Genomic DNA, 15045 nt, shown 5'->3' on the forward strand with positions numbered 1-15045 from the left:
GACAATTAAACCAGTATCTGTTAGTAGTGAACATGGAGTTCAGTAAAGGTAAGTGTAAAATGTTACATTTAGAAAAGAGAAACCTGAGGCACAAGTACTTAATGGGTGAAAACCAATCAAGCAGCAGCTGGCTGCAGCAAAGACACTATGTCACTATTGTTAGTCTCCAGTCCTGTAATTTCAAAACGAGTCAACAGAGTGCCTAGTTAATCAGTGATTTGTGCTTTCATTCCTGAGTAAAAGCCCTACCTGCTTTGCTAATATGTTGCATAATTTTTTTCTGCATTGGAAAAGCAGCCTACATCTGTTTATTTGGAAAAAGTTCCAAATGGAAACAAACACGAGCAGAAATAGGGGGAGAGTCATTGAAATAGTGGACAACTCTTCTTCACAGAGTGAAAAGATTTCCCCAGAAAGCATACTTTTTCCTATAGAGGTATCCTACACCCCTACACTTACTAGCCCAGAAACTTTGGAAGCTCTGAAATCTTTTGAAACCTGGAGTGATGATATGATTATAGCAGGCTATCCTAAAACAAGTGAGTGTTGTTTTCTTGATAAGTAGTAAAGTACACAATGCTGAAATCAAGAAGATTGTGTCATCATTTTACACTGCAGCAATACATGAGAAAAGATTATGTCGGCATCATACTTCACAGGATCATGAGCTTAAGTTGTAAGGCATCAAATAATACAACCTCTTTCTCAAACCAGGGGAAAGACCTAACCTTCTAAATCATGTTTTGTGTCTCAAAGTTTTGTCTAGAATGCTAATGAGGGCAGGACAACTGCTATTTCCATAGACCTACTGCATTGCACACTGTAGTTGATTCTCTTTTACCTAAATGTAGGGAAAGATATGAATACCACCAGAACTCTTAGATTATTTCCTCTTTCTTTCAGTATGGGCATTTTAAATGCTTTTATTTTTTTTCCGTATTCACTTTAGAGAAATATCTTAATAGATCATTTGCAGAAAATCATGGAATCATAGATTGGTTTGTGTTGAAAAGGACCTTAAGATCATCTAGTTCCAACCCCAATTTTTTTTTTTGTGCCATTTCTCCTGGAAATGAGAATCTGCTTCAAGATTTTGCCAGCCACAGAAGATAGACTGACTTGTCTCCAGTTTCACAGGTTTTCCATTTTCCCCTTCTTGAAAGTGGTGGTTATATTATCCTTTTCCAGTCATCAAGAACTTCACCTGAATGCTATGATTTTTCAAATACAATGGACAGTGTCTTAGCAACTTCATTCTCCAGCTCCTTCAGGACTTCATGGACAATGGAATTGAGTGTGCCCTGGGCAAGTTTGCCGATGACACCAAGCTGTGTGGTTCTGTTGATACGCTAGAGGGAAGGAATGCCATCCAGAGGGACCTTGACACACTTGTGAGGTGGGCTGATGCCAACCTCATGAAGTTTAACCATGCCAAGAGCAAGGTCCTACGCCTGGGTGGGAGCAATCCCAGGCACAGCTACAGGTTGGGCAAAAAGAAATTCATGGTAGTTCTGCGGAGAAGGACTTGGGGGTGTTGGTCAATGAGAAAATGAACATGAGCCGGCTTCAGTGTGTGCTTGCAGCCAGAAAGCCAACCGTATCCTGGGCTGCATCAAAAGGAGCGTGACCAGCAGGTCAAAGGAGGTGATCCTGCCCCTCTACTCTGCTCTCGTGAGACCTCACTTGGAGTATTGTGTGCAGTTCTGGTGTCCTCAACATAAAAAGGACATGGAACTATTGGAACAAGTCCAGAGGAGGGCCACGAGGATGATCAGGGGACTGGAGCACCTCCCATATGAAGACAGGCTGAGAAAGTTGGGGCTGTTCAGCCTGGAGAAGAGAAGGCTGCATGGAGACCTCATAGCAGCTTTCCAGTATCTGAAGGGGGCCTACAGGGATGCTGGAGAGGGACTATTCATTAGGGACTGTAGTGACAGGACAAGGGGTAACGGGTTGAAACTTAAACAGGGGAAGTTTAGATTGGATATAAGGAAGAAATTCTTTACTGTTAGGGTGGTGATGTACTGGAATGGGTTGCCCAGGGAGGTTGTGAATGCTCCATCCCTGGCAGTGTTCAAGGCCAGGTTGGATGAAGCCTTGGGTGATATGGTTTAGTGTGAGGTGTCGCTGCCCATGGCAGGGGGGTTGGAACTAGATGATCTTAAGGTCCTTTCCAAACCTGACTATTCTATGATTCTATAATTCACTGTTGGATTTCACCATGTCCCATGGGCTTGTGTGCATTCAGATTCTTAAGATGATCTCCAACCTGATCCTTTCCTACAGTGGGCTTCAGGTCTTCATTCTTGCAGTCCCTGACTCTGCCTTCCAAGTTTTGGGTGGTGTGGTCAGAGTATTTGCCAGTGAAGACTGAGGCAAAGAAGTCATTGAGAACCTCAGCTTTCTCCAAATCCAGGGTAGCCAGTTCTCCCAGTATATTCTGGAGAGGGCCCACAACATCCCTAGTCTGTCTTTTGTTTGCAATATACCTATAGAAGCCCTTCCTGTTACCTTTGACATCCCTAGACAGACTTATTCTAATTGGGCCTTAGCTTTACTGACCTGATCCCTAGCTTCCTGGACAATGTTCCAAGGCCACCTGTCCTCACTTCACCTAAGCTTCCTTTTTCCATCTGAAAATGAGGAATTACTAATCCTTATCCCTTTGTGTTCAGTCTGTAGAGCTGTGCACAGGCAGAAATGGTTTAAAGTTACGAGGGTCAACCTCATAATCACTGGATCCAATGGCTTTTATCAGTAAGACCTTTTTCAGGGTGCCCTGTCCTGCAACCTGTCTCATGTGAAATGGTTCTCTCTGGCAGAGGCTGGTAGAAGCCTACACCACCAGTGCGTCCCTGTGGGTTTTCCAAGGGATAAGATACTTCTTATCTGGGCTCACCTTTTCTTATTACCCATAATTCCTGAAAAGGCACATGTCACTGAATAAGCAAGCTACTTTTGTCCTGTCAGATTTCTTCCCACTTGTTTTAAAGAGGATGAACAAACTGCCTTGAAGAAGAATTATACAAATCCATCTACCACCTCATCTCCTTCCACCATCCATGCTCTAAAGCAAGGCTAAGGTGAGTCTTCTTGTTGCATTTCACTGCAAAAGCTTTTTCACTCCAAATTAACTTTCCTGTGTCTGAGATATGTTTTCTTCACTCTCACCTGGGCTGGTCAATGCATAGGCACATTTCCAAGCTTGAAGAGGCAGTGCTATGTGCTGAGGCTCTCATCCTCTCCCAGTAGCAGCTTTGCTAACATAAGAGGTGGGCTGATTTATATCAGAAAGACACTTACAGGTTTGCATCAGAAAATGCATCAAAGGCAAGCAGTAATTTTCTTTGCTTCTAACTTGCCTCCAAGACCACAGTACCTGTGGAAAGCTCATTACAGGCTGGGGCTAAGATCATCTTTAATGGGAATGGCTGCAGAAAGAAGCAAGGGTGCACACACAGCCTGATTGTGGCTCTCCTGTTCAGTAGCCCACGAGCCCATCTCTCAGAAATGGAACTAGCTCAGAAGTATATCTCAAGGGCATCACTAAAAAGCTTTTTGCTTTCAGCCTGAAGTTCACATTAGCAGCAAGTGGACTGTGAATGCTCTGTTTTCTTACTCAAGAAAAGGAATTAGATCAGCATTGTATGGTCTGGTGTGTGTTAGGGGACAAGAAAGTTTGCAGACAACACCAAGTTGGGCAGAAGTGTTGATCTGCTAGAGGGTAGGAAGGCTTTACAGAGGGATCTGGACAGGCTGGATCAATGGGCTGAGGCCAACTGTATGAGTTTCAAGAAGGCCCAGTGCTGGGTCCTGCACATGGGTCACCACAACTCCATGCAAGACTACAGGCTTGGGGAAGAGTGGCTGGAAAGATGCCCGGAAGAAAAGGACCTGGGAATGCTGGTCAACAGCTGCCTGAATATTAGCCAGCTTTTGTCCCTGTGGCCAAGAAGGCCAAGAGCATCCTCACTTGTATAATAAATAGTGTGGCCATAATGATTAGGGATGTGATTGTCCTGTACTCAGCACTGGTGGCATTGCACCTTGAATTCTATATTCAGTTTTGGACCCTTCACTACAAGTCAGACATTGAGGTGCTGGAGCAAGTCCAGAGAAGGACAACAAAGCTGGTGAAGAGCGTGGAGCATAAGTCTTACAAGGTTCAACTGAGGGATCTGGGATTGCTTAGCCTGGAGAAAAGGAGGCTCAGGGGAGATCTTACAGCTCTCTACAGCTACTTGAAAGGAGGACAGTGTGAGTTGGGTGTCAGTTTCTTTTCTCAAGTAACAAGCGATAGGACAAGAGGAAATGGCCTCAAGTTGCACCAGGGGTTCTAGGTTGAATATTAGGAAGCATTTATTCACCAGAAGGGTTGTCAAGCACTAGCACAGGCTGCCCAGGGAAGTGGTTGTGTCACCATCCCTGGAGGTATTTAAAAGTTGTGTAGAAGTGGTGGTTAGGAACATGGCTTAGTGCCTTGAACTTGGCAGTGCTAGACTTGGGATTGGACTTGATGATCTCAAAGGGTTTTTCCAATCTAAACAATCCTATGACTCTATGATTCTGTGTGATGTGTTGAAAAGATGACATTTTTGTCCATCACCAAATCAGAACCATATTATGTGCTTTCTTCCTCTAGATTCTTGTGCTACTTCAGAACCCCAAAGACACAGCTGTCTCCTATTACTGCTTCTACAACAACATGCTAGTGATGCCATCCTTTGCCTCCTGGGATGAGTACTTTGCAGCCTTCATGAAGGGAAAATGTAATTTGTCCTGCATCCTCTGGCATTCCTCCTCATATGAGGGGCCTACACAGGATGCTATGCATGACAGTCTTACTCCAACATGCCTTTCAAGGCATTATGAGGACAGGCAGAAAGGCTCATGTTATGACAGAATCAGGGAGTACCAGAGAATCCAAATTTCTTTTGTCTCTAATTCGGAATGGGAAGATACCACTAGAAAGCTTTAGCCTGAGTTCCATTCCTGCAACAAAGCTTGTGGTTCAGTGCTACCTAGTGGTCAGAGCTGGGGGATCCTGTACTGACCTCAGCCAAACAACAGACATGTTGAGCTTGTCACCACTTCATCATCCTGATGTCACATTTAGAGAGCTATCTGGGCTGACTCCTCTGATTTGATAAGGGCCTGTTTTGGGGAATACTCTAAACAGCTTTGTCCCTTGGTCTGCAGTGACCTGAGGATCCTATTTTGACCATTTAGTGGAATGGAACAAATACATTGATCACGAGAGGATCATGATGATAAGCTGCAAGGAACTCAAAGAGGTGTGGCATCTCACCCAGCTCTTCCTTGACAAGTGCACTGTGCACCCCTCCTGATACATATGACTGTGGTGAAGAAGAAACACTTGGATCAATGCTGTCTCCCCCTCCGGACTTTCTGAGCTACTTGTTTATGTCTGGGGGAGGTCCGTGGGGGTTAGGAGGAGGATAGACTTGCACCTGTATGGAAGGAGTCATATCTAGTACAGGCACAGTTGCTTTTGGGAGAAAAAACAAGATCTTGAAGCTGAGGCCACCACGTGTGGGTTCCTTCTCTGGCAGAGCTCCTAGAATCCCTTGGTGACAGTGTGGGAGACAACCTCCTCTGCTAGGCTTCCCACCTGCTGCTGGTTTCATGCCACAGCCACAGGATCAAGTATTTTGGTTTCACCTCTGCTATGTTCCTTTGGCCAGGATCAGACACTGGGAATGAAAAAGATTTCTTCCTTCTTTGCATCCTCCCTGTGTGAGGAAGATTTCCAAAGAATTGCCAAGAAAACTAGTTTCCAAGCTATGAAAGAAAAATCCAAGGAAATGCATGGAAAGTCTGGGGACATCCTCTTCTGGAAGGGTAGGTCTCTGCAAATGGAGTATCAACCTTTTAAAGTAGAACCACAGAAAGAATTCTGAGTAGGTTTCCTCATAGCCATGAAGTCACTGGGCTGTCTAGGAAGGAAAGGTGTGGGTGCATTCTCCCCTGTTGCATTCTGTATAATAAGCTCCTGAATTGGTGGGATTTGGGGACTGTGTGAAAATGTGCCACAGTGCCAAGATTAAGGTCCTCAGCCATTGCTTCCATGTTGCTCTATTTCCCTGTGCCACTCCTATTTAGTTAGGCAAGTGAGGCGTGAAACTGGGACAAACACTGGCGTAGGTTATGCTAACAATTATATATCAGATCTGCTTAGGCTGGATGGCTATTCTTTACAGCAAGGTTGTGGTGTGGCTGCTGCCTGGTGGTAAAATGCTGAGACTGATCCTGGATCACAGTTCCAGGCTGCATTTATCACTTCATGAACTTCCCCTTTGGGAAGAAGTGTGTTAATGAGAGAGTTGTGGTCAATGGCACAGAATCTAGCTGGAGGTCTGTGACTAGTGGAGTCCCTCAGGGGTCGGTGCTGGGACCAGTGCTGTTTAATATTTTCATCAACGACCTGGATGAGGGAACTGAGTGTACCCTCAGCAAGTTTGCTGATGACACTAAGCTGGGAGGAGTGGCTGACACACCAGAAGGCTGTGTTGCCATTCAGCGAGACCTGGACAGGTTGGAGAGTTGGGCAGGTGATGAAATTCAACAAGGGCAAGTGTAGAGTCTTGCATCTGGGGAAGAACAACCCCATGTACCAGTACAGGTTGGGGGTTGACCTGCTGGAAAGGAGTGAAGGGGAAAGGGACCTGCGGGTCCTGGTGGATAGGAGGGTGACCATGAGCCAGCAATGTGCCCTTGTGGCCAAGAAAGCAAATGGCATCCTAGGGTGCATTAGAAAGGGTGTGGTTAGTAGGGCAAGAGAGGTTCTCCTCCCCCTCTACTCTGCCTTGGTGAGGCCGCATCTGGAATATTGCATCCAGTTCTGGGCCCCTCAGTTCAAGAAGGACAGGGAATTGCTTGAAAGAGTCCAGCGCAGAGTCACAAAGATGATGAAGGGAGTGGAACACCTCCCTTATGAGGAGAGGCTGAGGGAGCTGGGTCTCTTTAGCTTGGAGAAGAGGAGACTGAGGGGTGACCTCATCAGTGTTTACAGATATGTAAAGGGTGGGTGTCAGGATGATGGAGCTAGGCTTTTTTCAGTGATATCCAGTGGTAGGACAAGGGGCAATGGGTGTAAACTGGAGCATAGGAGGTTCCACGTTAACATCAGGAAGAACTTCTTTACTGTGAGAGTGACAGAGCACTGGAACAGGTTGCCCAGGGGGGTTGTGGAGTCTCCTACGTTGGAGATACTCAAGGCCCACCTGGGCAAGTTCCTGTGTGAGGTGCTCTAGGTTACCCTGCTCTTTCAGGGGGGTTGGATTAGATGATCTTTCAAGGTCCCTTCCGACCCTTAGGATTCTGTGATTCTGTGTGATTCTGTAATGGGGCAAGTGGCTCTTGAACCTCAAGTAAATACATTGGTTACTACTGAGCTGGCCTCACAGGCACCTTCTTGTTATGTACTCTATGAGACCTGATGAACAGTCTTGATATGGTTAACTCTTAATGGATGTGTTAGTGGTGGCCCCAGAGATGGTCAGACCTGGAGCCAGGGTCAGTGGTCTGACAGCCCAGCTTCTCTGCGTAGCATCAAGAGTCTTGAGTTTCTAACTGCTGTGAGCATGGGTTTGCTTTAATCCCTTTTCTTCACCTCTCTACCACCTACCCCACAACCCTATATAGATTTCCCTTTCGGAGGGAGGCATTCATGAATGAGATTTTCCCTGTGACAAAACCAGGTTCCCCTCTCTTCCATGCATAAAAGCTTCATGAAACCACCTCGGAAACCCCCTGTGGGAAAGCAAGGCATGAAGCAGCCCACCAGCAATGTTCCCTGTGGCCTGCCTGCAGTTTTTACATCTTATCTATCCTACCTTGCCTCTCCCAGGCAATCAGACCTCTTTGAGACATAGATTAGATCCTTCCCACCTCATGTGAGCAATGATTCTGCCCCATTGCTGCGTAGGTATTACTTTCTCTTAGGAGCAAGTGTCCCCAGTTTTCGATACTTCTTGTACACAAGGGTTGTTGGAAACTGGAGAGACCTCTTCTCTAAAGCTCAGAATGATTTGGATCTGATGGGCCACTCACAGCCTGCTTCTCAGTCAGGGCTTCTGAGCTTCTGTGCAAGAGCTGCCCACATGAAATTGCTCTGCTCGAAGAAAGGTGTGTTTGTTTGAACCTATTCATTCCCGGAAGAGTAGGACTTCATCTAACTCTGGGCTTCCATGGATGAAAAAAGACAAGCCACCATGCCCCAGTACATTTTAATCTATTCCTTAATACATGCCCTTTACTACTTCCTACATGGTGATATCAAAAGCAAGGAGTTGACCAGGGAACATGCCTGACCAGAAATGGGGAAACAGTCACTGAAATATTCAAAAGGCCTTTACTAAGATGAAAAGATGGCATCTCCAGATTTTATTTTTTTTTCCTGCAAAGGCATTTTGTCGCCTAAGGGCTCTCAGCCCAGACACTTTGGAAGCTCTGAAATCCTTTAAAACTAGGAGTGATGATGTGATTCTCACCATCTTTCCTAAAACTGCTGAGGCTTTCTTCCTTGATGAAGAAGCCTCTGCTGCAGTTCAGAGCCTGTAACAGCAATAATGCCCACTACAGGTTAATAATGACTGCAGCCTGCTGTGGAGGCACAGCAGCAGGGGCTTTTCCAGGGAGGGGGCCAGGAGGACTGGTGTTTCCATAGACTTCCTCCACAGCAGAACATGTTATTCCTGGGTGCTGGGTGGGGGTACAGGCCCACCTGCCACCCAAATTCATGGACCTTTTGCCCTTCTCTTCCTGTGCATTTTAATCCCAGAATTTGGAATAGCTGGATGCCTTCATGTTTTCTCCTAACCACTTAGAGAAATATCTTGACAGATCACTTGAAGAAAAAAAAAGGAGGTGATGTTCGATCTGCATTACATTTTCATGCTCAACTTGCCTTTATTTTTTTTTTCTCAGACAGGAAAGGTATTAAATTGTGAGGTCTCATGTAAATATCAAAAGTATTTAAGGTATCATTTGACTTTCACACTGTAACATCTCAGAATTCCAGCCATTCTTAAGAGAATTGTGTTAGAAAATGCTTTATACGACTTATTTTCAATGCAATGTGGCCAAGATTCAACTCACTTAATTAGATGGTATGGTGGTGAATGATGAGTAAACTGAGAGAGATGCAGCCTAACTTTCAGCTTGACAGCAGGAAAGGATTTCTGGCTTATAAACCAACATTTCTCACAGAAATTATAGCAATATGACTTGGAGAGATGAACACAGCCTCTCCTGCTGGTTAAAAGGCTGAAACTGGATTTGGTCATTAGGAGGTAACGTAGTGATTGCACAGTTACGCCTCTGAAAAGCAGTAAAAATCTTGAATATGACCAAAATTACTTTAAGCTGTGAAGACTGTTACTTCTGACTGGCTTCTCCAATTTTTCTTACTTTCCTTTCACAAACTGATGAATTATATTCCCTTTTGATTAAGTGGTCATTCCAGTCTGGTTTACGTTTGTTTCTACAGAAATACTCATCAGTCTTTTCTGACTAGTGATGTCTTATAATTTCCCAACTGATGTTACCCAACCCTACTTAAAGGATTTCCTTCTCCAGGCTCTCAGTCTGTGCATGTTTAGGTTGTACAGGCTGGAAATATTGGCTATAATAAAACTTCCCCTTCCTAAGACACACAGCTTAGTATTTTTTCTCAGGGTATTTTTTTTATTGTTAGTCCAATGAACTTAATATTTCTAGTAAAATATTTATTTGTATTTGTTTACAATCCTGTTAGAGAATAAAATAATTCTCTTCCAGAAGAACAATATCAACCTCATATTCTGCCCCAATAGTGCTTTTTCAAAACAAGGCTAAGCTGGGTCTTCCCTTTTATTTAACCTGAAAGTGCTGTCATGAATAGCACTTTCATAGAGATTAGTTTTTCATTTTCTGCATAAGAAGTCTCTTCTGAGATTGTATGTAGGCTTTAATTATGTATCTCCAAATGTGAAGTGCTGTCTACAGACTGTGGACACATTTTCTCTTGCAGCTGCAGCTATAATGGCTCCATAGCTTATTGCTGCCTTCAGCTTATCCCTGCCAAAGACAACTGCTCCCTCAAATTTCCCTGGGGAACTGCTCCCTGGCCTCTTTCAACCCCTATAATCCAAACTAGGATCTCTTTAAACTAACTCTGAAAGGACCTTGAGTTATCCAAATCTTAGAGATGTCTACCTGGATATACCATGTCCCTTTAGAGTGGACACACCATAATCATCCAGAAGGCTTGTAGACTCCTAAAGGTTACATTTAAGTTTAGCTAAACGAGGAAAATCAACACTTAAAATATGGAAACTCAGTTTCTTCTAAGTGAGAACAAAATATTACAGACCTTTCGAGCCATTCTGCTTTCTCCTCATATTTTTTTGTCTCAGTTCAACATTTAATGGTATTTTGGGCTGCATCAGGCTCCAGACAGCCTGAATATTCCTGAGAAATTTGAGCTAGTGGCTGCCCCAAAGGCTAGGCTTACTTCTCTCATCTGACTATAGTTGTCTGCTCCTTCTTTTGCATGAGCTCTTGTGTTTGTCTGACATCCCCAGCTTTTTGAAGCGGCATGAAACACTCACTTTTGGTGGCAGCAAGCTGTCAGATTGTCCCAGCTCTTGCGCAAACCTCACCCCCGGTGCCTCTGGGTCTCCAAGAAAGAATTTTTCTGTTGCTTCAGAAGCTTTGCTCTGTCATTTTCTGCTTCTTTCAGGCATCTCCTAATATCTGCCTTTGCTGCAGGCTTCCTGCCTGCTGGGTCATGCACCCACACTCTAGACGGCTTTCCCAGCTCAGGGCTCTCTTTCACCCAGAGTACAGCAGGCACAGCAAGGCAAACAAGCAACCCAGACACTGAAAATGAACAGAGCAGGCACAACATTGTGTGCATGCACCTCTTAGTATCCCCCTGCTATGTAGAAAACATTTCTTCCACCTTACTTCTCCGTAGTCAGTTTATTGCAAAGAAAAGTAAGTACAGTCAAGGAGCTGGGAACAATTAAAAATTCAATCTGTTATTCAACCCAGCTAGTGCCAGGACATTATGCTCCAGTGCTCCTCTGTTCCTTAGTCCTTGCTTCATTATCCAGGTCCCACAGTTGAATATAAACATAAGGTCATGAAAGGAAGGTGGTGGTGAAGAAGAAGAAACCTTTCTTTTTTTTGCATAATGTATCTTTACTTTTGTAGTTGCTGAATGCTTTTCTCGACAGTGACTTGAGAATTATCTTGACTGCGCAGTTGAATGAAACAGTTCAGTGGTGAACATCTAAAGACAATCAGCTATGAGGAATCCCAGAAGGTGGGGTTAATGCTATTTAAAGTAAAGAATATTTCAGCTTTTAGTTAGTGTATAACTTAAATCATGTGCAACAGGTCATAATGGCTCATTAAGATCAGCTCACTAATGCTTCAGAACAGAAATGGTCAGGAAATTGCTGTTCCTGCAAATGAATTTCAAAGAATGTGTATTTATGCAGTCCCATTGCAGGATTTTATTGAAACCTGAAACACCAAAATACATTATTGGAAAAAAAAAAAGAAATTTTTAAATAAAATTTTGTATTTAATCCAAAAGCCCTTTTTTTTCTTGGAAAACATTTTGGCAGGAGCTCTTCCCATATACATATAAATGTATTTTGAAAGACTAAAAATTGTGCTTGGCCATGACATAATTCTAATGAAATATTTTTGCAAAGGAGAAATTTGACCAGCTTCAAACAAAAAAGTCTAAAGCTTCACAAACAAAAGCAACTACCAAAGGAACCTCTGCCCACTGGTTCCCTATCTATTCTACCTCCTAGTTTTCCTTAGTAGATCTGGGACCCAAAGACTTTTCACAGCAAACTCACTCAGTGACAGCTGTGAAACCTACAGAAACACCACTGTAACTGCTATAAGTACAGCCAAAATATAATTCTGTATAAATTCTGTATCAGAATTAGATGCTGCGAATGAGAAAAGTAGTTGAATTTCCTGGGTCTCCTTGACTGGTGGAGATTGAGGCAACTGTGAAGACCAGTTTCAAAGCTATGAAAGAGAAACCCTCTGAAACCCAAAAATACTTGGGATATTTTATTTTTGGTCAAGGTGATCTGAGAAGTCTTTGTAGGCAGCTGGAAAAAAATCTGCTCTAGTTCTTAGTACTAATAATATCTATCAAATAATATCTGTCGCAATCGTGCCTTGATAGATCCTTTTAAATAGAAAAATGTGTAGATGCATTTACAGAATGATACCAAGTAGCACTTAAGTTACATAGGTTCAGCTACCTAAAAGTTAGAGATCTAGATTAGATTTAAGTATTATTCTAAGGGAAAGAGGTAAGTACTTGCAGTGGAAAGGTTATTGGTGTACCAGACTTCTGTCTTGGTGCATTATTTCCTGGGGGTACCCATTCTTTTCTGATTTTTTTTTAATCTCTGAGAAATCTCATTCAAAAATGAAACAATTTATTTATCACTTGTTTGAGAATAATTGTTGAAGGGTTATAAGAAAACAGGCTGTATTTTAAAAAAAGATATTGTGAACCACAGCTTGTCAGCTGCGCAATACTGATCAATTATTGCACACTCTTCGTGATAACAGTCCTAGGCTTTCCTCACAAGGCTAAGCAAATGGGTGACCTTCTGTATTTGAACTCAGCAGAATAAGCAGTAATCTTATTATTTTGTCTGCTGGTAAATATGACACCAATTCTCTATGAAGAAAAAAAAAATCACTTGAATTTTTATACCCTGATGAGAAATTCCATTAACTTAATGAATATTTGCTTTTAGATGAAGCTGTATGTGATTCACTGGACATGAGGAAGGATTTAATGTCATAAATTGAGTTTAAGTAAGAATTAAAGTACACAGATGCAACATTTTTCATCGCATAAACCACGGCTCAGGTGCTGCCTAATCCCAGAGGTGAAATGACTCAATTTTTATCTTAAAGGTCTCTAGACATCTAAATTCTTCTTCAAGACATGTCCAAGAACTCTTCTGTCTTAACAGGCTCTGAGCCCTGGGGCTTCTTCAAACCATGTACAGCTTATTTGAACTTCACAGTTAGATCTCATCTTTCCTTCATACTCAGCGCTTTTGGAATATGAGGGCTTTTTATGAGCCTCCATCTGGGCCTCTCCAGATGGAAACAGCTGAAAATGCTAACAATTTTTAAACCTTTTCGCAAAGCGTGTCGTGTTGATTCTCCAGGACAGCATTCAGTACAACCAAATACTTGCTGATACTGGTTGGCCTACACAAGCCTAGAAGAGCAATCTTGATTTTACTAACATTTTATTTTTAGCCTGCCACTTTTAAAATGCTTTCTTCACCTCTGAATTACTTGCAGGCTGAATGGCTCACAACAGCTCTTCTGGTAATTGCAACCTGGCTCAAAATTCCTGGCATTGGTCTGAGAAGAAATGTGCCAGCCTGGGAAGCTGGGTCTTCTGGCGGCCTGAGGGAAACATTGGCAGGAGGCTAAGGCAGTGCTGGGAAGGCATTTGAAAGCTAACGGCATATAAAATAGTGTATATGTGCATATAAAATAGTGTATATGTGTTGGTTAATATAGCACAGTGTAATCATCTGTGTTTTCTGCAGAAAGTATCAGGAAAAAAAAAATCCCATTTTTAGCAGTTTCTCTTCCCTGAATCTAAGTTTACAGACTTCCTGCAGAAACTTAATTTAAAAGCCACTTAAATCTTTATGGCATTTTGGAAGCCAACCTACGTTTTACACAGAGATGTAATTTTTCAGCTGCTCCTTGTCTGGAATGCTGAGAAGTTCTGGGCAGTTCTACACAGGAGTTCCAGTTTCACCCCATTCAAAAATTATCTGAGTAATATACACTTGGAGCAGCATCATAAGCTGCTAGGAATAGTTCCTATAGTTCCTAGAAAGTAATAAATCCCCCTAAGTAGCAAAGTTTGAGTCTGATTTTAGATGGGTAGAATCAACTTCTAGTCTTCAGTAACACCACAGCAGCTGTGCTCCTGCTTGAGATGCTGCAGATGCGATGAAGATGGGGATGAATTGTATCAAACTGTGTCCAGTATCAGCACTGGGTTTTCCTTATCTTCATCCCATTAGGAATGAGTGGTTCTGAAGTGAGTGGGTTTGAACTGCTGGGAAATTGTCAAGGGAAAACAATCAGGGCCCACATATCTAAAGGGGGAGATCACTAGGATTTTGTTGTCTGATCAGAAGTCCAAGCTGTATTTCTAGCTGCAAAGGCTACACTCCTTATACATCTTTTTCTGTTTTTGTGTGTGCCTTTTACTGCCACTTACTTCTAAGAACACATCACACAGAGCAAATCTTGTAATTCATGTCCTTATTCTCAACTTCTCAGGGAGTATGGACCTATCTGTGCACAGTCACTTCACCATCCACTAAGATATATCCAGTTTACCATTAAAAACATCCTTGCCTAGTTTTCTGTCATTCTGGAAGGAAGAAAGGAACAGGTGAAATATCCTTCAGGCTTTAGCAGATGTTCAACAATGTCTTCAGTTGCATAGCAGATCAGGGGAAGTCATAGCGTTCAGGCTGTGTGATATATATACACACATGCACGGAGCAAAATAACTGTCAAAGATAAGTAAACCTATCTGAAGAATCAGCTGGAATGCATTTCCTCAAGAATCTTTCTTTTAAAATGGGCAGTTTTTGCACCACTGCAATGCTACCCCTGGTAAACTGTTGGTGAAAATACACAGTCTACATCCAGCTGCATATATATTTCAGGCACTGCAGTTCATCTGTGTTTCATTCTATTTTAGGGGCACTTAATCTGTACATCTTCTGAAAGTTTGCTTGCCATGCATTCCCATGCTTCTAACTAACAGGGGTCATGAGGGCCTTACAGAAAGTGTATTCTGAGGCGAAGGGCTTCTTCACTGCTTTAGACACAGAAAATCTTTACTGTTATAGCATTACTATGTCACGAACAAGATAACTCACGCCAAGACATATATGTCCCTGAACATTACTGAATACTATTTGGCAAGGGATTGAACTA

General features: G+C 42.9%; 1 pseudogene; it reads left to right on the forward strand.

Annotated features, from left to right (window-relative positions):
- Positions 1-328: 328 nt before the first annotated feature.
- On the forward strand, positions 329-8162 carry LOC101880538 (sulfotransferase 6B1-like; annotated as a pseudogene).
- The last annotated feature ends 6883 nt before the right edge of the window (positions 8163-15045 follow it).

Source organism: Melopsittacus undulatus, chromosome 3 (assembly GCF_012275295.1).
Source record: "Melopsittacus undulatus isolate bMelUnd1 chromosome 3, bMelUnd1.mat.Z, whole genome shotgun sequence".
Taxonomy (NCBI): Eukaryota; Metazoa; Chordata; class Aves; order Psittaciformes; family Psittaculidae; genus Melopsittacus; species Melopsittacus undulatus.